At 40.7% G+C, this 23,316-nt stretch overlaps 1 protein-coding gene across 1 annotated transcript in view; it reads left to right on the forward strand.

The window, feature by feature from the left end:
- Window positions 1–1,292: 1,292 nt before the first annotated feature.
- The window catches only part of ESRRG (estrogen related receptor gamma), a 658,508-nt gene continuing 636,484 nt past the window's right edge, over window positions 1,293–23,316 (forward strand). Inside the window, exons 1-2 of the mRNA XM_027871328.1 lie at window positions 1,293–1,360; window positions 3,678–3,777. The gene's annotated coding sequence lies outside the window, so the exon portion shown is untranslated. The remainder of the gene's footprint in view (window positions 1,361–3,677; window positions 3,778–23,316) is intronic.

A 23,316-nucleotide genomic window follows, 5' to 3' on the forward strand; every position in this document is an offset into this window, starting at 1 on the left:
ATTTTCCTATACTAAAACGGCTAGTTGACAAAACATAATGAAAGAAGTCATGAAGTTGGCTCATTTTGTTGATTCATCCAGGTCTTTGGCCTGGGGGTGGGGGGAGAGGGAGAGGGAAAGAGAGAAATGTGGGGGAGAGACACAGAGAGACAGAGACAGTCAGAGACAGAGACAGACACAGAAACAGAGACAGCGACAACAGAGCGATGCCTGGTAGACAGGGACACTCAGGGACAGACTACAGAATATTTGGAAACCGACCAGATTTCTTGAATGTCAGCTTGAGAAAGAAGTCTGAGCTATGATTTAAACACCAACAGAATCATTGTCATCCATGGTCTCTGCCACCATCACCCCCCCCTTCCTTCCTGTCTCTCCCTCTTTCTCTCTTTTGTAGGATACAGAAGGTGAATAATGAAACCATTTTGCTAATAGTTTATGAGCCATGAGATTGGAAATGTATATGGATAGACCGAAGCGCCAGACTAAAATCACTTGAGAGGAGCACAGGGCTTTGCAGAGAAGAAACGCTCTGCGTCCTCCCTCCCCAGTCCAGAGGAGAGAGGAAAGAAAGGGATGGAATCGTGTCTTTCCTTTTTCCTTCGCCCTCCCTCTCAAGGTAGCAAGAGCGAAGTCCCAGTGGGATCACTCAGTGAGAAACAACCCCAGACCCTACTCAGTCTTCCCGGGGGTCTGGAGCAAGAGCGAGATGAATTAGGGAGATTGGGAGATAGAGAGAGCGAGAGATAATCATTATCACCAGGATTTTTCTGCAGCTGATGGGATCTAAAAAGATCCATCACACCCGGCTGCTTTCCCTTAGGCAGAAAACAAAAGAAGTGAGCTGCATTTGAAAAAAGTGAAATGGGGAAGGGTATCCTCTGTCTTTTTCTGAAGTAGCTGCTCCCCCAAATAAGTCCTTAAGACTCCTGGAAGCACATCTAGGGAATCCTCTCCCCCCAAAATAAAAAAACATTGCCCTATCCCTATACAAAGAGTTTCCTGCCCCTTTTTGTCTTAATATTTCCAAAGCTTTGAAACATTTTCCTGAAAATTCTGAGTGGGGGTGGTGGCAAGAAACGTGACGAGCAATGAGGACAGCTCATTATGACCATGGGAGCTGGTCTGACCATCTAGTCCCTACAGACTGGACTAAAGGGGAAAGGGGAATGAGTTCCAGGGGCTCCAAACACTCTGGAAAGGCCAATGGCCAGTAAGACACCGCCCCACCTCTGGCCTGGTTTTCTTGGGGAGAGGAAGGGAGGAGTGAGGGTGGGGTCAGAGACTGGAAGAAGGAAAGCGAACCAGGTCTCTGTTTCCCAAGATAGGTCAATTGTTCCCAGCTGGACTGCCGTGACAGGTACGTGGCCTGGGACCGAGGGGCAAGTGGGAGGGGGCGAACCTCCCAACTCCCCAAGCTGTGATCCAACCTTTAGCAGCCGAGCTTACAGAGAACTAACTAGCCTCCACAAACTCACTATATTTCATATCTTGAGAGACAGAGGGTTGTCATTTTGAGGGAAAGGCCAACATAAAAATGCCAGGACGTCTTGCAACAGTGAGGTTGCAAGGCAGAAACAGAGGCTTATCTGTAGCTGGCTTAGGGCTGGTTTGGTTTTCCAATAAAGACATATACTCCTAAGTCGCGAACAGAGACTGAGTAAGATGGAGAAGGGGCTGGGGAAAGAGTGCGGAGGGAAGGTAAAGAGAAGGAATGTAGATTCTATGATTTCTCTATCTTTTCCCCTGCTTTCCATTCCTTCCTAAACTGATCCAGGCTCGGTGGGCCTAAACATGGATTGCTTTGGCTTTAGGATTGGAGCTACTGGTGGGAGAGGGCTTACAATGGAGCCAGTCTCATCAAGACCCCCACCTCCCCAACCAGTACCTGTAACACTCTAGTCTTTCCCTTCTGGATTTCTCTTGGGATAGAAACTCCTGCCTAGAGGAAAGGGTAAGGAAAGGAGGAGAGAAAAGGCAAGAAAGGAAAGAAACTTTCCCATTTCTTTGTAAAAGGAAGGTAGCTGGGTCACTGATGCTCAAGGAAAGGGGTAGAGGAAAGGGAAAACTGCTTTCTTTCCTCTCTTCACTCCCTGCCCCTTCCAGCAGCGGAATCGCTGGGTCTGAGAGGACAGGTTAGTTATTCCCAGTCCTCATCTGGAAATTGGGCCTTCAGGAACAAGAGGGTATCAGAGTGTCATTTGCTCTTCTCCCTTCTTTTTACCCTCACCTAAAATGTTTATCATCCCTCTGTAATAGAAACGTTTTGCTGCCTTCCCCAACCCTTTGGGGGACATGACCTGTGGAGGACAAAAAGTCAAAGATTCAAGAAATGTACCTTTATTCCTGAGCACAGTCTAATCCTAGTCTGGTGGTTTTTCAAAGGGGCAGGGAGCAATTAGGAGAAATAGCCTAATACATCCCAGGTCCTGGTCTTTAGAAGCTTCCCTTCCAAGAAAGGAGCGCCCTGAACGAAAACTAAAAAAGAAACAATCCGGACAGCAGGCGCTCCGCGAGTCTGGAAATAGCAGGAGCGAAAAGAGCGAGGGGGACAGAGGTCAAAATCAAGTTGGAATCACTGAGTCAAAAGAGAAAAGGTTCGCGTTGCACTAGGCCCTCACAGTGCTTCTAGGAAACTTGCTCCTGTAGAGGAGTCGCACTCTGTCCTGAAGGGGCTGAGAGGATTACTTACTGAATAGGCTAAACCAGCCCCGGGAGTAACCCAAGGCATAGAAATGCATCTTTGCTATCTCAAGCCTGTAATTAAAGATGGGATCTGTGTCAAAGACGAGGAAGTCATCGTTGGTTATGTGAAAAAGAAACCTGCAAATCAGGGAACCCACCTTTCATCTTGTATTCACGCTCTCCCTTCCTATCTCACCCTTTCCTTCCCTTCTCAAAACAGTTATCCACGGTACTCTTCTTCAAGTTCCCCTTTCAGAACACTGAGAAAGAGAAACGCATCCTGGCAGTGTATCCTCAGTGCACACTCGACCTGATCACCTTATCCTCCCCGGCATTGGAGATGAAAGTAGGCCCCCAGCTCTCCCACTACCATCCCCCAGATATTCAGATAGTAACAGACTCCCCCTTCTCTCAATCTGCTTCTCCCAATCCGCTTCGCCCTCCCCCTATTAACCCCAGGAGCTAACTAGATTCAGCTTTCCTTGGCGATTTTTTCTTCCCCGATGACTTGTCCCCTCAACTTGCTGGCTAGGAGGCTTGGAAAGAGGACCAAGAAGGATAGTGGGGAGAAGTCTGGAGAGACAAGGGTGAAGGACTCTTCCCTCCCTTCCTCCAACCTCGAAAGGAAAACAAACACAACTCCTGTGAATTGCAATAAAATCAAATTCCACCCCCCACACACACTTTTAATCCTCACCCACCCCTAACTTTCACTCTGGCAGATCCATGAGGGGGAGTCTGGTCTTCCCTGGGAAAGAGGGGCTCCTGCGCAAAATTACGCCTTCTCCTCTCATTTGTTAGCTGATTCCATCAAAAAGTTCTCTATTTATAGGCTACACACACTAGGCGAGAGTAATCTCGGCGCTCTGGCTTGTCGGTTTTCCAGCGAGAAGTGAAAGCGTTCACCGTAGCGCCTAAATGTGTGTGTGTGTGTGTATGTGTGTGTGACTCTGTTTTGTTTGGTGAGTTGTTTTGTTTTGTTTCTGCCTTAGATGCTACTATCTACAGGGGGGAAGGAAGCGGCAAGATCCCGAAGCCAGACATACATTCGCTAGTTGTTGAGACAGCGGATCCAGCAGGCAGGCCAACCATGTGAGTCCGCGCCGCAGACACACTCCGCACCTGCAGGCTGCGAGCAGCCGCAAGTGAATGCGCACTCGTCCTTGTCCTTGTCTGTGTCCTGACTCACTTCCCTGCCTCTCCATCTCCTCCTCTGCCCTTTTCACCTTGCTTCACTATTCTTTTTTCATTCTCTCTGTATTCACTCCTTATCGCTGTCGGTTCGCATCCCCTGATCTTTCTCTCCCCGTCCCACTCCGATCTCAACTCTGTTCGATTTGCGTCTAAGGAAAAAAAATAAAAGCAACCCTCACTTTCTTTTAAAGGGGGAGAAAAAGCATGAATTAATGTAATGGAGAAAAAAAGAAACTAGGCAAGGGAGGACTGGGAGTGGAGGCCAGCTAGATGGTGGGAAGGGTTGGGATCCCCTCGCCCCCCAAATACACCGGAGTTGACATGGGAGGTGAGTGTGAGGGTTACGTGTGCGGTTAAACTCCTTGCCCCAAAGTCTCGGAGGTGACTTGGAGGTAGCAAAGAGGAAGTGGCGTTGTAGCACGGATATGCAGGTCAATCCCTCAGCAATGCGAGTATTGATCTGTCCAAATCACAGTAGAGCGCGAGACAATCAGTCAGGGAAATGGGGAGGGGAGAGAAGAGAACTATGAGGTGGAGAGAGAACAGACGGTGACTTACATTGCAATCCCCAGCCAGATAAGTAGAAAGAGAGTTTAAGGTGTCTTTCTCCTAACTACACATAGGACCAAACAAATCGAGTCCCTGCATTTAGGGTGAGGGAGGATTGAGGAAAAGATTGCGGGGACTTACTTGTGACGCGTGCCTTCCTTACACCAGTCACCCCAGAGATAAAGATAACGTGTGTTTAGGAAACCAGGGGTCAAAACAAGCCTTTGCACTTGTGTAGTGGTGATTTGCCCGTAGTCTGCCCTAGCTCTTGACATAGGAGGGGGGCGGGGCGGGTTAAGGGCAAGATAAGGTGTTACAGATACCTGTGTTTCTGGTGCTTGGAAAGAACAGTGGGGAAGATGAAGCAAGTGGAGGCCCTTGGGTGTATGGTCCTTTCTGTGCACAAAAGTGCGGGGAGCAGGGGAGGACATGTGCCCTGTGTTCGAACAAACTGAAATTTCCCACGTGAGAAAATGTTTTGAGGGTAAAGGGGCCAAGAGGCCAGGATCTGGTGTGTGTGTGTGTGTGAGAGACAGAGAGAGAGAGAGAGACAGACAGACAGGCAGGCAGACAGGCAGAGAGAAAGAGAGAGATTTCGCGATCTGTTCACGCCAGTACCCGGAGAAAAACGCTAAAGTATTGATGGGGGGTACAAAAGGGGACAGGCGGTCTTGGTGCTCCTCCAAGACTACCCTTGCTTCTTTCGCCTTTACTTTCTCTCAAAGGCACTCTTCTCGTAGGATCCGCTTCCCCACCCCAACTTCGGGTTTTTAGCCTTTTCCCACCACCCACTACCAAGTTCTCGAGGGGGACAGAAACTTACAGTAAATGTCCTCTCTAGCCTTTGGAGGGGAAAGGCCAGCATCATTCCTAGCCTGCTCCTCCGCACTGAGTTGGCCACCTTATCGCCCCAAGAGCGTGATGAATTAAGACCCTGAAAAACTCGAATGACTGTGCCTGAGGCAGTTATAAAAGCGATTGAGGGCGTTGCCGCCACAAATGACTGGCTCAATTAATCCACCATCTCAGGTAGAAGGTAGGGTATAACCTTGTTACCCCTTCCTAAGCACATATGTCGATGCCCTTCGATGAACTTACGCTCAATGTTAGATTTGCACTTCTCGAGGGCGAGGGCTGTCTTTGCCTTTCCTTTATCCCCAGGGCTCAGCACAGTGGGTGACCCTAAGAAGAGCTACATTGATTGACTGATTGGACCCTTTCAGGACAGGGTCTTGCCTGGCTAGGACCGGTACAAGGATATATAGGGTCCTTCACTGGCAGCAAGCCATGAAACACAACTTTCAGAAATTCGACTTCATTCTGGGGCTCAAGGGCTGAGGGCAGGTGTGTCCTCAAACCGAAGAGCTGAGTAAACTGTTTCATTTTCCTCAGCTATCAGGGCTGCGCTACCTAATGTGGGAAATGTGGGCTAGAGAAAAAGTCACTCAGCTTTCCAGAAGTGTGAGAGGTCTGGAGAAGGGCAGAGTATGTCTCTCACAGATTCCCTCTTGCAGTTCCCACTGTATCACCCACTTCCCTAGATTTCTGAGAGAGGAGGAAGCTAGAGAGAAACTCGTTTGCCCAGACACTGAAGCACAACTTTGAGATTTTTCTTGCTGTTGCTGCCCCTTGTCTCTTTTCCAGTGAACTTTTTTTCTTTGAAAATTAGAAGAGGGAGGAAAAGGAGAGAAAAAGGAAAAACAAAAAGGATAGCAATAACAACACATGAAAACTGTCTTGCTAACTTGAAGTACAGGTTTCTCTTTTTATAATATCAAGGCTATATACTCTCCCCTCCTCCTGTCCTCTCCTCTTTCTCTCTTTCTGTGTGTCTGGCTTTCTGTCTTTCTCTCTCTCTCTTTCCTCTTCTTGTTTTTATGCCACACATAGCACATAGGAAATACCCCCAGATTGCTGGAATATCATGTTGTCTATGGGGGGGGGGGTAGTGTAAAAGCTCCTAGACACATTGTCTATACCAGGGTACTTAATGCTTGACTTTGCTGTTTTTTCTAAAAGGTTCAGCTTATAGTGATCACAGCAAAGGGTCAAGTAAAAGGAGAGGGCAAGAAGTAATAGTGCTATTCTGATATATTTTAAATTTTTTCTTAGCCATTTGAATAAGAAGGGCTTATTTCTAACTCTTTCTAGGAATGGAGATCTCAGGAGTGGGAAAGTTCCTTTCGGCCAAGAGAGACTATGAACTCTCCTTACTGGTTTTAGTGCAATCTTAGAGGGAGATCTCTTATCCTGGTTTTGACACAAGCCAAGTAAAGATTCAGCTTCCCCTGGGTGCCTGACACTGATAGAAGGCAAAAAAGAGAAGGCGAAAAAGAGAACACAAAAAATATATAGAAAAGGAATTGAAAGAAAAAAAGTACAGACATCATTTGGAGTAGTTTCTAACCTGTTGGAGGCTCTTCTCTGTCCTTCTATTATCTTCCCATCGCTTTTCTCTAATGATGTCACAACTTTTCTCTTGCTTTATGTCTAGGAAAGTAGCTGAGCAATGGAACCCATCTTAGACAATAGACAGAAATGCCTAGTGCTTTTGACCAGATTTATTTGTGATGAGATTTTCCACAGTCAAAATTTGCAAATGACATGAAGGGGAAGGGGAGGAGAGAAAGGAACAACAAAGGCAGAAGGGACAGGAGAAAATGATAGGTATAAAAAGAATAGTTCTTTTAGTGTTGTAGAAATTCCTGTTTCCCAACTTTAAAAAGCAAGAAACTAGAAGCCAGAGGGAGAAATATCATGGTCCCAGAAATAGTAAAGAGCTGAAAAGTGGTATCTGTCAATGGAGCAAAAAAAAAAAATGTCAGGGTTGAGATTTTCAAAAGCAGATTTGAAGATGAATAAACCAGGCAAAGAAAAGAAATTATCCGAGGCTCACTGGATAGACAGCTGCCCTATCTTACCTGTACTTCTCGATACTTCTTAAAAATTTTTTTAAATTAATTATTAGTAGAAATTGTCCCTATATTAAAACAATCAGCAGTAAAATCTGAGTGGATTTTCTAACTGCTTGGCAAACTAGTTAGGAGTACTGAATTTAGGGTAATTCATTGCTAAAATGCAGAAACTACAGTATAGAATGAACACAAGAATGGCCAAGATTAAGGAATAGTATATCCCAAACTTCCCCTGGCTACTGCTACCTCTCTAATCCTGATAACCACCTGCCAGTGTAAACATTAACTAGGCAACTCTTTGGTGTTTATCAGTAGAAAAAGGATCCTCCCTTCCCATTAGTTATTTATTTTCCTGTAATGATGAAATCTTTTGGTGTTTTCTTCTCCAGGAAGGAATCAAGAGCATATACATAACAAGATTATCTAAACCTTTAGTAATTCCTCTGAAATCCAATTTGGGCCACAATCTTACTCTCTAAAGCACAGGTTTTTAACATGTTTTGGGTCATGGATCCCTTTGGCCATCCAGTGGAACCTATAGATTCCCTGTTCAGAATGATGTTTTTAAATGTATTAAATAAGATATATTGAATTACAAAGGAATACAATTCTATTGAAAAAGAATTATCAAAATATTTGGAAAAATCAAGTTCACAGATCAAAGATTAAGAGCTCTTGCTCTATAGGTATAAAATACAAAAAATTCTCTGGCCACTTTTAAAATGATTAATTTTAGTCTTTCATCAATCCCCAAATCTCCAGGTAGCATTCGAGGACCTATTTTTCAAACTACATGAATACAAGTCTTGCTATAACCCTCAGCAGTGTGTAAGTAGTCAAGAAATAATTCATACCAACAGAGGCAGGTTCATAGCATCCAAGTAGGGATTAGTTCTTAGAGTTCTGGAAAGAACATGAAACATCTCCCTGAGAAAAACATGGGCACTGAGAAACTGAGGAAATTCTCCTTCTGGGATTTTACTTGGCCATTAAGTGTTTAGAGCAGAACAATGAAAATGAGAAGAAAGAAAGAAAGTTGAAGAAAACAAGGTTTTCTGGAATAAAACTGATTTCTTCTTCCTCTGGTCAACCTGTATATATCTTCCCTTTAACTTTATTTTCTTTTTTAACTAAAAAGATGGCATCCTCAGACAATTTTAACTTTAATACGTTTATTTCTCATCAGAGCTCAGTTTTTCAGATTGTTCATTTTAGAATGTGGCGATGTGTACTTAGATGTGTTGAGTAGCCTCGTTAGTGTCTCCTATTCTGAATTAAGTTGTTTGTTGTTTATCTACAAAAGATTGTCTTCAGTTTGTGTTTTTCTCCAAAAGATTCATCGAGTAGCTAGGTGGGCAGTGGATAGAGCTTGGACTTAAGAGTCTGGAAGACCGGAGTTCAAATCCAGCCTCAGACATTTACTAATTGCGGGGGCTTGACCAAGTCATTAAACTCTGCCTGCCTCAGTTTCCTCATCTGTAAAATGGGGATAATAGTAGCACCTACCTCCCAAGATTGTTGTGAGGATGAAAAGCACTACATAAGTGGTAGTTATTACTACTAAAAAAACCAAACAAAACAAATACATTAACATTGAAGCTTACAATTGAGCCACTATAGTTCTTCTGAGAATTCAGGCTAAACCTACCTATGTTTTGATCTAAAGTAGACAGATATTTAAGAGGAGTATAAGATTTTTAACCTACATTATCTAAATATTTGTATAATCATTTCCTTCCCCTTAATCTGTGTAAACGGGTCAGACTGACATTTAAGTAGATTTGTTCCCTCCATGGTAGCTTTCACTTTGATGAGACATCATGAAAAGCAAACAGAAAACTTTTAAAGCAGAATTTTTATATAGACTATTTTAAAGTCATAGCAAAGGCAATGAGCATAGCACCATGGAAATGGAATATTCAAACTTTCCTAACAACTTGATTTATTCTCAGAACTTTCAATAGGATTGTGTCACACTCACTTAAATAATTATGTTTACTGAAATACGTGAATATGTCTATCCATTCACATTCACCAGACAAGGGGTAGATATTTTGATTTGATTTCCCCATAGGTTTTTGTTGGGTGTTTGGTGGTCTCTCCCCCACCTTCACCCCCCCCCCCCCAATGACTACTTAAAACAGAGATAGATTAGCTTCAGATTTCACTTGTTAGGCTCAGGGATATTAAGAAAATGCTTACTGTTTTCTTATGCAAGGAAAAGACTTTTCTGACTTAAAATACGTATTGTATTCCCCTTCCCCATTTTTGGAATCAATGTTGCATTTGTATCATACTAATATACATCTCCAGGAGAAAGTGTTTCATTGCCTAGAGCTGAGGACTCCAAACTTTTTTGATTGTTCACCCCTTCAGTAAAAAAATTTTAAGTTGTACCATATGCCACCCAAAATGTAAAGGGAGGTGGTATGGGCTTTTACTAACCCAGTCATTGCCCCAAAGCACAGAACTTGGCCTCTAACGGAGCATTGCTCCAGTTATCAAGTGATCCGGGGATCATTTGAATCTGTTGGATCCAAATCTGTTGAATATTTGGAGGGACAATTTTCTCAGTGGTACCTGCACAACTACTGCTATAATATACCTTAAAATGTATATACAGCATTTACTTTTTATAGTTTAAGTTAAGCATCAAAACATAGTGGAAAGAGAGCTGGCCTTGAACCCAGAAAGACCTGCCTCTAATACCTAGTGGCTGTGTGGCCCTGGGCAAGTCTATTAATCTCTCTGTGACCATGGCAATTCTCCAAGTCTCTAATTTGCAGAGAAGGTGGTGACCTGCATTGGTGGCAGGAGTTTCCTGACATGGGAATTCCCTATAAACTTCTCAATGAAATCACAGGCCCAGTCCTTATCCCTAAATATGTACATGTTCTTCTGTATTATAATTATGTATATTACAAACTTTCATAAAAATAGGAATTAAAAAAGGATGAGATAGATGAAATAGTATCGGACCCTACTAGAGTCACTAGAGAGCTGCTGGAGTGTATTAGTTGGGGAGTGACTTAGATCTACAATTTCAGGAAATTGCTTTGGCAGCTATGTGGGAAATGGATTGGAAAAGGGGAAGAGAGCCCTTTTGGTAGGGAGGTTATTGCAGTAGTCCCCAGGGGTGGGGAACCTGTGGCCTTCTAGATCCTTAGGTGCAGCCTTTTGGTTGAGTCCAAGTTTTACAGAACAAATCCTTTTATGAAGGGGATTGTTTCTGTGAAGTTTGGATTCAGTCAAGGGCTGCACTTGAAGACCTAGAGGCCACATGTGGCCTCAAGCCCGAAGGTTCCCCACCCATGGTCTAGGCTAAAAGTTTTGAAAGTTTACAAAGCCTAGGCTGTGTAAATAAAAAAAAAAAAGCATGGGGACAGATGGGAGAGAAATTGTGGTTACAGAAATTACAAGATTTGACAATTTATTGAATAAGAGAAGTGAGTGAGAGTGAGGAGTTACTGACATTAAGGTTGCAAATAAATGATGATGCCCCCTCATAGGAGAGAAATTTATCATGAGATATGAGATGCAATCATAAGCTATCTATACCTGCTCATCTATAAAATGTACCATATGCCACCCAAAATGTAAAGAGAGGTGGTATGGGCTCTTACTAACCCAGTCATTGCGCCAAAGCATAGAACTTGATCTCTAATGGAGCATTGCTCCAGTTACCAAGGGAACTGGGGATCACTGTTGCTATAAATGCAAAGGTATTGGTTAGGTTGTCATTGTCCTGAAGGGCCTATGCCTGGCTCAAAAAAGGAAGATGCAAGTTAGGAATGGAGGATGTGAATAGGTGTAGTTGTGTTCAAGATGAGTCTCACTACTGGCTATTCCTGAGAGATACCCTCCAATTGGCCAATTCCACAACAGTTGGGATCATGTTGGCTCCCCAGGATACCCTTCCCCAGGACTTTGGAGCCCAGTAGCTTAAAAGAAAGTAACTGGAAGAATTAGACAACAAATAAGGGGTCTATATCTTCTCTTAAACATTCTTGCATCTGAAACAGTTGTGGTTAGTAGCTGCTAGTTTATATTCAAGCAAGTATATTGACATGTGATAAATGATATTACTATTCTCACCAGAGCTATTAATGTGCTGTAATATTTGAGTAAAACTTATTCAATGCAATTCACAAGGGGAAACTCTTCCCTACACAAATACAGTAATCAATAATGGCTAAATCAGCTGAAATGCTGACAGTGCAAATTTGGAATAGAGAAAGAACATTAGATAAGTTGGTGTTTCTTCTGGCAAAGTGAACTAGACAATGAGAAACTGAAAATGCCATTCAAGAACAAAGGGTTAACAAGAACGGGGCAAAATTAAATTAAGGGACTGATGGAGGAAAAGTTGTCAGTCATTGATCTTCTGGGATGCACCACTGAAAAGTCTTTTGAGTTCTGTGCTTAGCACTAAATGGTGGCTTTGTGAGGGTATGGGTCTTTTTGGATGATACCTTTGGGGGGGGTACAATACATCTGTTTCTTACTCATAAGAAACTGATGGGGTAGGGGCCTAGTGGGGAGGACTCTTTTCTGTTTCTCCATAGCTTCCATTTTATTAAATGTACTTTATTAGACACCAGACTAGATTGCCATTGTAAATGTGAGCCTAAAGTTACTGCTGTAATTTGAAAAAAGGAAGCAGTTCAACGACTTTACCCTCACTGGAAGAAACTCCTGAGAAACTCAGATATGTGTCAATCCTGCTGAATGAAACCTTTTATCTCAAGAGGCTGTGGGTGGTGTTTGGTCTTTTTTTTAAATCATATTAATCTACCAGTAAATAAATTTTAAAAGCTTCCTATGTTTAAATAACATTAAGGATCTGTATTAAGCCAACAACAACCAGGAAAGTCAAAGGAAAGGCTGACAAGATGATCTGAACACAGGAGTCTCTCACATGCAAAGTGGACACACGTGCCTATGTAAACATGAAGTGACTTCTTTGTGAAATTCCTGGAAGGAAAAGGAAAACCACAAAAAGGTCGTCCTATAGCCTGGGAAGGGAGATACTGGATTGTTTTAATACACTCTAGAAATGATCATTCTGTCAAAAGACGACAAGGTAGAGGAACATTATAATAGGATACACATTCTGTCTATACAAACATGTATCAGTTTTGAGGGGAAGCAGGTGATGAAAAAAATGAACCCACAGAACAGTTAAGTGAATTCAACCTTTTGTTCTATATCTTGTTGCTTCCGGAATGGTTTGTGTGCATAGTCACTCATGGAAATGAGTACAGACATATTCATAAACAGGCTTAAAAAAAATGCTATGTTTAAAAAAAGTTAACAGAAGGGAAGTAATGAAAATCATTAAAAAAAAAAACCCTATCACCACAATGATTCTGTACTTCTGCAGGTTATTGCTACTGTTCTAGTTTAAAGGTATAGCTTGTCAACCCTGTCTAAGAGTGCTAAACTGCATTGTTACTGGCCCCATGAGTTAGACTTGAGCCTGTCCTTGAGAAATTTAAAGTTAGGGGCTAGATGGGACAAACATATGAAAAAAAAAAAAAGCATTAGCAAAGCATAAACCCAAGTACATATTGACTACAGCTGATATAGGTCATTGTATGACAAAGTTAGGAGAAGCAAACCTATCTAACATCCCATCAATCAGCCTATCTGACCCCCTAGAACAAAGGTAGATTAGCATGAGGTTTTGTTCATTACCCTCAGGGAGGTTAAGGAAATGTGGATCATTTACTATATTCCACTTACCTGTAAACACACTGTTTAGCTACTCCCAGATTCACTGGGGCTGTCTGGGGGCAATAGCTTTTCAATTTCTAGTTGGTAAATTACTTCATTGCTAGGCATACCTGAGACGGGTAAATCTAAGAGCAAAAATATTTAATTAAGTTGTGAAATAGCATAAATAGCAAAGGAAATTAAGCGGCAGAACATTCTCTATATCCATACACAAAGGGATGCAAACACCTACATATACAGGTTACATTTTAATTCTCCTTTCAGCCTCTGACTCCCAAGCATAGATGAAAGACACAGTCACAGGGGCAGCTAGGTGGCGCAGTGGATAGAGCACCAACCCTGAAGTCAGGATGACCTGAGTTCAAATCCAGCCTCAGACCAAACACTTGACACTTGCTACCTGTGTGACCCTGGGCAAGTCACTTAACCCCAACTGCCTAAAAAGTTAAAAAAAAAAAAAGACAGTCACTTTAGAACTCACAGTTCCAATGGGAGATACTTAGAATATAGTACTATCTCTCAGGCCTCCTTTGGGCTAGGCTGGAAAATACCTGAAAGCTCTTGCCTAGGTTCTGGGATCATCATGGTCCAGATGTAACACTGGGATTTGTTGATGTTTATCGTTGTTGTTGTTCAGTCATTTTTTCAGTCGTGTCCGTCTCTTTGTGACCTTATTTGGGGTTTTTTTGGCAAAGATACTGAGCGGTTTGCCATTTCCTTCTTCAGCTCATTTTATAGATGAGGAAACTGAGGCAAATAGGGTTAAGAGACTTGCCTAGGGTCATATAGCTAGTAAGTACCTCAGGCGGGATTTAAACTTGCAAAGGTGAGTCTTTCAGACTCTAGGCCCGGTGTTCTATTCACTGCATCACCTAGCTGCCCCTTGTGGATACTATGGTTGCACTATTGCAAGGAGTCATCTTTTTTCTCCCTACTCTTATCCATGCTTTGCCTCTTGGGTCAGCTGGTGCCACCTACTATCTTTTATGCATGGGCCCCATGCTTTTTAGACTTCTGACCTTATAAGATCTCTTCATGTATCAGAGTTCTTATCTTGTGATGCCATGGGATAAAAGCCCTCTGGGAAATGTTCTTTCAACCCCAAACATTATAGGAAAAAATTCCTGTAGACTTACATGCTCATTTTTCCTTTCTGCATTTGATTTCATCAAACATCATGGTGGGATAGAAACTACTCTGAACTTGGGATGGAAGAGTCTTGGGTTCAAGTCCCAGTTCTGACACTGAAGCTTCCTATTCTGCAATGATGGGCTTAATTTATCTGATCTACAATCTATTCTCCTGTAAAATAAGGCAAACAATAGGAGTACTTGACTACTTACCTTAAGAGGTATTTGTAAGGAAATCACTTGTAAACCTGAAAGTGCTACAGAAATGTTAGTTTTTATTATGGGTAAAAAACAAATGACAATTAAGCAAGCCCATTTCAAGGATTTATTTGAAAACCCAGACACTAGCATATAGGATCAGAGGTAGAGCTGGAAGCAGTGGTGTGTTGGTACATGTTTAACAGCCAGCTCTCCGGAAAAATGAATCTATGGCATACTTTTAGGTTTAATCTGTATTACTAACATTTCTTTTATTACTTTCAAGTCTAGACCATCAACAAAGCAATAAATGAAGCCCTGATTTGTAGCACTGACTGATTACTGGAGGTAGCAAGGTGGTACAGTGGATAAAGTACCAAGCCTCAAGTCAGGAAGACCCCTCTTCCTGAGTTCAAATCTAACCTCACACAATTACTACTGTGTGACCCTGGGCAAGTCACTTAACCCTGTTTGCCTCAGTTGCCTTATCTGTAAAATGATCTGGAGAAGAAAATGGCAAACCACTCCTGGTTCACTTTGCCAAGAAGACCCCAAATGGGGTCACAAAGTCAGACACGAGTGAAAAATGACTGAACTAAACTGATTACCAAAATGTAAATGCTCACCCTGAAAATTTAACAATTGGCTAGCTCTCTTGCACAAGTCTGAGCTGGCTCCCACACACACCACTGTCTGGAAAGAGGACTTAGAGGTGACTGAATTCTTCCCACTCATCTTACTGATGAAGCTCAGGGTTCCATGAAGTGATTTGCTCAAGGTCACATAGGGAGTGACAGAGGCAGGCTTTTAACCCAGGCACTCTGAGTCTAAAGGTAGTAGTTGTTTCTGTAGCGTTCATGCTAACTCTGTTTTTTAAAATTTTAATTTCTCTTTTCACACTGACTCTTCACGTAGGTTAGGAAACACTACCCTAAAGCTTTGAAAATGGTTGTTTGATATGAAACATAATGGTAAATCTTTAATTATTTAGGTGCAGCTAGGTGACTCAGTGGATAGAGTGCTAGAAATGGGGAAAGGGCTTTAATTTCCTACAGCTATTGAGGTCTGTCATTTCTACCTCCCTAATATCTCTCTTATATGACACCTTTTCTCCTTTGTCATTGACCCCACCCTGGTAGAGGCCTTTATCGCCTCACACCTAGACTGTTTCGAGAGCCTGCTGGCTGGTTTTCCTGCTTCAATCCATGCTCTACTTAGCTGTCAAATCGATCTTCCTTAAATGTAGGTCTGACCATATCACCCCCCACCCTTTTCAATAAACTCCAGGGGTTCCCTCTTACCTCCAGGATCAAATATAAAATCTTCTGTTTGACTTATAAAACACGTCACAACCTGACTCCTTCCTCCCTTGCCTGTTTTTTTTTTTACATCTTACCCCACCCCTCTACATATTACGCAATTCAGTGATGTGGGCCTGCTTGATATACCTTACTGATGATACTCCCATGTCCTGACTTGATTTCTCTCTCCTTATATCTCTGCCTCCTGGCTTCTGTGGTTTCCTTAAAGTCTCTGGTAAAGTCTCACCTGTTTCAAGAAGCCTTTCCCAAACTTAGTCTTAGTGCCTTCCTTCAGAGATTACCCTCTCCCCACCCCATAAATCTTATTTGTGCATAATTGTTTACATAGTCACCTCCATTAGACTATGAGCTCCTTGAGAATGAGGACTTTTTTTTTGCCTTTCTTTGTATCCTTAGCATTTAGCAGTGCCTGTCACACAGTAGGCCCTTAATAAATGCTAGTTGACTGAATGACTGACTATAGAAAATGTCAGGCCAGTCACTTTCCCAGTGATGTCAGATTAAGTTGCCAATTTGTGACTTAATTTGTGATAAAGGGGCCAGAATGGACTTTTGAGTTTGGGAAGAGTGACATATGGCCCTAGGCAATAGCTGTATGTGTAGAACACAAAGGAATTTGGGGATTTTTCACATAATTTCAGTCAACTTTATACCTGATGCACTGGATTTCCTCAAGTTATCTGAAGAATTGCCACATCGCCATTTCTTTTGGTATAATACAGAGGCAACTGATGGCACAGTGGACAAAGTGCTGGGCCTGGAATCAGGAAGACCTAAGTTCAAATTCAGCTTCAGACAAGCTATATGACCCTGGGCAAGTCAGTAAACCTCTGTACGTCTCAGTGTCTCAACTGTAAAATGGGGATATTAATAGTATCTACTTCAGAGGGTTGCTGTGAGACTAAAATGAGATGGTATTTGTAAAAAAGTGCTTACCACAATGGTTGGCACATAAATGGTATTTAAATGCTTGTTCCTCTTTGCTTCCTTCTACTTTTTTAAAAGATACTCGAGAATGTTTTATTTTCTCTTTGATGTTGAAACATTTCAAGGTGCTGCATGTTGTGTTCCCAGTCTTTAAAGAGATGGTTTAATTACGGGAAGTCCTTATAAGTTCTAGCTATTGTTGTACAAAGTCAAATTTTTTAATGATGCAGTCGTTGAAATTCATTTATTTAATAAACATTTATTGAGCACCTATTATATGCTCTGTGCACTGTGCTAAGAACCATGAAGGGGTACAAAGATGAGTTAAACAGTCAAGTTGTGTTTTTAAGGAAGTTTTAAGGAAGTTTAAGTTAAGGACCTAATAGATGAGGAATGATAGACAAGCCGTAAATTAGAATATGAAGGTATAATTACAGTTTCAATTCTGTTTCTATGAGAAAAGTGATTTACAAACTAAAGTGCTGCATAAGTGTGAATTTTTGTTATAATTATTTTTGACTGTTTTATAATATTAACAATAGTATACCAATGATAAATAATGGACATTGTTTATAATATAGAATAGTTACATATAAGAAATATTATTAATTAAAATCATAGGTTGCCAAAAAAAGTGATAAGGAAGGTCTAAAGAAGATGATTACATTTAGCTTGGGAGGAGAGGAGAGAATCAAAAAAAGTTTCCTTGAAGAGGTGACACTTGATCTTGGCCTTGAAAGCTGGATGACAATTAGATACATGGATCTAGAATGGTAACAGCATTCCAAATGAAGTGGATACCATGAGCAAAAGGACAGAGTTGAGAATGCCACAGTGATCAAATGTCTGGTGAATCTGACTAGAGTTTAGGTTTTGTGAAAGGGAGCAGTAGGAGATAAGCCTGAAAAAGAAAATTGGAGCCAGATCATGGACAGTTTTTAAGAAGTCTAAAGTTTATTATATAGACAACTGAAAACTATTTAAGGTTTTCAAGCAAGAGAATGTCTTAATCAGAGAGTGAAGCTTTAAGACTTAATCTACATTGGTGTGTAGTATAAAATGGAGGGGGAGAGTTAGGAAACTATTGCATTACAGTGGCTAAAAGGTAATGGAGTTTTGACTTAGTGTAGTAGTAGTTAGACTAGAAAGAAAAAAAAACCACAGAAGATATTTGCAGAGGTAAAATTTATAGGACTTGGCAAGTGATTGGAGGTTGAAGGAGTGAGCTTGAGAGAATAAACTATAACCCCAAAGTTTCAAACCTGCGTGACAGGGTCAGCTAAGTGGTGCAGTGGATAGAGTGCTGGTCCTGGAGTCAGGAGGACCTGAGTTCAAATATGACCTCAGACACATAACACTCATTAGCTGTGTGACTCTGGGCAAGTCACTTAACCCCAACTGCCTCACATAAAAAAAAAACAAACAAACCTGTGTCACAAAAGAAGATATAATGCCATTAACAGAAATAGTGAAAATCAGGAGAAAGAATTACATTTTGGTGGGGGACTATTGCCTTCAATTTTAAACATATTAAATTAGTGGTGACAGTGGGAAATCTAGGTTTATCTATTTAGCAATCAGTTGGAAATGGGGAACAGGAACCCCTTTACAGAGAACCTGTAGATGTAGCTGTAGGAGACATCCATAGAGCCATGATTGATTCTGCTTGTCAGAAGGTTACATTCCTCTGAAATACAAACTGAGAGAAAATTAAGTTTTTATATTTTGAAATTATCTGGATAATCATCTAAATTATGTGTAGACACAGCCTCTCTTTGTGTGTGTCTGGAAAATATCTGTTAAGCATAAAAGTCTAAAACAAAAGCCAATGTAATCAAAGCCTGAGTTCACATTTACCATCCAATTCAACCTTTGTTTCAAGTAATGCTTATGTTATTTTAAAAATTATGTTGTGTTTACTCAGGAGACTTTCTCCACTCAGTAAATCAAAGGCCGTCAAAGAATAAGAAAAATACAGAGACCAGTTATAAAAACTAGCTCACGCCCACATGCGGAGGGCCTAAAATAAATTAGAATGAGCCTAAGGGAAAGTAAGATAGTAAATGAAAAAGAAATGAACAACCTTTGTTTCTTCCTTCAACTTTCTTTTGGTTAGGTTTATGTGGGAAGCTATGATTAGGTCTCCATGCTTATGACACAATTTGACAGGGATTGACATTTAATGCGTCCAATTTTCCTGGGCTGTCTTAACAATGAGTAAGTGGAAGACTGGTATTTATGAGCCCCCACTGTGTCATCGAGACAATTCAATTCAACAAATGGCTGGAGGCAGGGTGGTAGGATGTAAAAAAAAATAAATAAATAAAATAAAGCATTGGATTTGGAGTTAGGAAATTTATATTGAATCATATGCCACTTACTAGCTACGTGACCTTGGGCAAGTCTCTAGGCCTCAGCTTCCCCTTCTGTAAAATGAGGAGGTCCGACCAGATGATCTCTAAGGTCCTTTCTAGCTTTAAATCTTACGATTGTCTTTAGCACCTACCATATGCAGAATTTTGAGCCAGATGCCAGTGGAAGGCCCAAGTTTAAATACTAAATAATGCCTGACTTTGTATAATTGACAAACCAGTAAGACATAGGAAGTTGAAGGGGATATTTTGATACAATCCAAGTCAGTTACAGTCATATATACATACATGCAAATATAAATATATGTGTATTTATGTATCTATATCTATATACCTATATCTCTATCTAATTTAATCTGTTTATTTATCTATCTAACTACCATCCATGTGACCTGTGATTTTGGTGTAGGGAACTACCCAGTAAGGAAGCGCTCTCTACTGACTGTATAAGTAACATTTTCTTCACCTTATAGTCTAAGCATGCTACCTGGGGTACAGGGGGATTAGTCACATGGCCAGAGTCACACAGTCGATATGTATCAGAGGCAGGCACTGAACTCAGGTCTAGCTGAATAGGAAGCCACTCTCTATGCACTGTGCCATGCCTCAAATATATACTACACACACACACACACACACATGCATACAAACATGCACACTCTGCCCATATGATTAAGATAGGTCTGAACCTACAAATAATAAAAGCTAATAATATTTATATAGTGCTCTTGAGTTTTGCAAAGGGTTTTATACATAGTATCATCTCATTTAATGTATTTTAATGCTGCCTTAGACAAGAACCTTCTTGGAGTCATCTGAGGACAAATGGTACACAGAAGTAACTAGTGTTGTTAGGTTTGAGTTAACCCAGGTTTGGATGGATCTTTCTTTGCTAATATTATAAAACAGAACAAGTTAATCATTGAGGCAAAAGACCCTGCCCCTTTAACCCAAGGCCAATGGTATTTGGCCATTGTTTGTTTTTCTTGGTCATTGTCCCTAATACTCTTCTGTAGAGCAAGGGTTAACTTTCATTTATTTATTTATTTATTTATTTCGCATCATGGCTACTCTGCCCCCCCTTTCTCCCCACCCCCCCCCCCACCCTTTAGGCAGTCTGGTGAAACTGAAGACTTTTTAATATTTTTAAATGCATACCATTAAATACATAGGATTACAAAGAAAACCAATTATATTAAAATAATTCTCAATTTTTTAAAAGTTCATAAACCCCAGGTTAAGAACCTTTGATCCAGAGTATGTAAAAATAATTCACATCTATACTGTATAGAGCTGGGGAGTTGGCTTAGCCAAACTGACTTATGGTATGGCTCAATGGAGTCTTAAGAGTTGTAACTGCACTTATTAATGATAGAAATCAATACCGATCATCACATGATTGATAGAGCTCTGGCAATTCATAATTTAGTTTTTCTGGCTAGCTGTGGCAAATATGAATAACTGTAGCCACAACCTCTCAGGTCAGGTCTCTATAGTACAAAACAGAATGTCAGCAATTTCCTAGAGAATTCAGATGGTAAAGACAGCCAAACACTATGTAGATTCCTGGGCCATGAGTGTTTTTTAAATAACAATAACAGTAGCTGACATTTACATATTGCTTTCATGCACAAAATTATTTAATCTTCACACCAACCCTGTATGGTAGCTGCTATTATTATATCTATTTTGCAGATGAAGAAACTGAGCCTCAGGGTGTTGGGTGACTTGCCCAGGATCACACAGGTTGACCCAAGTGCCATGTTATCTAATGTGCTTTGCTGCCTGTGAGGAAATTCATGGGGTTTAGAAGAGCTGGATTAATGAAAACAACACCTGCGAAACAATTGGTACATATAATCAGTCTGACTGATTTCATGGAATTAACAGGTCATTTCAGCAGAATGAGTGGTTTAACTGATTTTTAAACTTAATTGACCATTTATATTACTGAACCAACTTGTTATTTTTGTAGAAAAGGCCATAGAAATATTCAAGGTGGTCAAGTGTAATAGTCCATTTTAAAAAAATATTTTTAAATGGTAGGAATTCAATTAGAGTAAAAATTGTCCTTAAATATTGCTTAGGGTCTTTGATAGGGCTTGGTATGTAAGTGGCTAGTTTTGTTTTGTTTTGTTTTGTTTTGTCTTTTATTAAAGAATTCTTTGCTTTACTTTTCCCAATGGCTGATCTCATTATAAATTTATCTGTCTTTTAAAAAAGACTTTCTTGAGCCCCTGAAACACATCCTAAGAGTTTCACAAGCACAAAAATTAAATCTCAAAGAAATTCAAGACATATGTGTTCATCTGAGTAGAGGTTAAAGATGATGTGATCATTTAGTTCAATATGATTATTAGTAAATGAAGGGAATGCCAAGTGCAAGCAATTCAATATTCATTTGATAGTCATTGAATACAAAGTGTTAATAAAAACCAAAGGATGGGGGCCCACCACCTGTGTAGACCTAAACACTGCGTTATGCACCAGAAATTCATACTCAAATCACTCTTATCACTAAGTCACTCAAGTAACTTCTACCCCCCAATATTTATTTGTTCTCATAAGAGGGGATGTCAATGGTCAAAAAGAATATGGGTAGGGGTGTGCTGATAAACATTTAACAACTAGCTCTCAGAAAAAAAAAGTTTAATCTGCATTATTAACATTTTCTCCATTACTTTTAAAATTCTAGACAATCAACAAAAGAAGAGAGCCCCGATTTGTAGCATTTGCCAATTTCTGGGGTGAAAATGCTCACACTGAAAATTCAACAATGGGCTTTGGCCAACTCCAACCAGTGGACTCCAACACACTCCTGAATATAGGAGAGGGTGAGCAGGGATAGAGAGGGAAGAATTAAGGAACTGTGACTATGTGTTCATCTCTTTATCTCTGTGGTGAAGCAGAGTTGTGGAAGTATAAGAAAGCCACTGCAATTTTTCTTACTCTCTACAAGGCTCCCCACTCCCCTGCTTTGTCTTTGATATCGCTTGGCCTGCCCACTGGATTCCTCCATCTCTCCTGGACTAACTAAACAAGAATGAAAACCTATCTTTTCTGAACCTGACTAAGGCATGGCAGTATTATGAATACCAAAATTGTACTAGGACAAGTAACAGGACTTGTCCTGTAAACAGGACAAGTAGGGTGGTGCAGATAGTAAGAACACATGGTCTTAGAGTAATAAGAGTTCGGTGCAGTTCTCAGATTTCCTGTTTACTACTTGTATGATCTTGGGCAAGTCACTTAACCTATGTTTATTCAGTTGTAAAACAAGAGTTTTAGCCTACACCAGAGATGTCAAACTCAAGTCTGAGCCTTTAGGCTAGCAAAACTCCAGAATGAAGCCTGAACTAGATTAAAATGGAAATGGAAATGTTTAACAGAATAAATAAAAATACAATACAACACAGATAATGTTAATTTGTGGCTTTCCAAGCCAATATTCAGGTATTTATTTTTGTTTGAATTTGACAGCACTGGACTAGGTGACTTAAAAAGGCCCTTTTTAGCGCTAAACCTATGATTGCCTCCATGACAATTACTTATCAGCAACATGGTAGCCAACTTTATTGATAATTAAAAATGACAAATGGACCAAAATTACAACAGGAAGGATTTAGACTAGAGACAGTTGAGGGTTGCAAAATACTGAGGCATATCATGGAATCTTCTTTCCATAGTTGTTTAAAATACAAGATACTATATTTCTGTGTGACCTATCAAATGGACAATATTAGGGCCATAATGCCTAGGGTTGGTTTGTTTTGTGAAATATCAGTAGCACAACAGTTACTACAGACTGGTTTATTACTGTAATCTATTCACGGGCATCAGACAAATATTTGGTGGTTGTTAGTTTTATTTGTATTAGATTAAAATCATTACACTGATACCCTATTTGGAAGCTTGCCAGTGACATGTCAACAAGACTTACAGCTTGTCAGCAATCAGTTACCTATGATGTCTGCCTTTATATATTCCTTTCAAAAAAATTAATAGAGATTTATAGTGATAAACCAGAAAGGTATGAAGCTATGTCTCTTTCGTATATAACCTTTGGGAGAAGGACAAGAAGGACGGGGACCTACACCTGTGGTTTTAGCACTACCCATATAAAAAGCTCCTAGTGAGATCATTCCCCCTACTATTACAGGTTAGCAACTATTACACAGTCTGTGGTCTTAGAAACTTGACTGGAGGCAGAAGAGATTAAGTGATTTGTCTGGGGGTGAATAGCCAGTATTTATTAAAGAAGGATTTGAACCCAGGTTTTCCAGATTCC

Source organism: Vombatus ursinus, unplaced genomic scaffold, assembly GCF_900497805.2.
Source record: "Vombatus ursinus unplaced genomic scaffold, bare-nosed wombat genome assembly UNPS02014798.1, whole genome shotgun sequence".
Lineage (NCBI taxonomy): Eukaryota > Metazoa > Chordata > Mammalia > Diprotodontia > Vombatidae > Vombatus > Vombatus ursinus.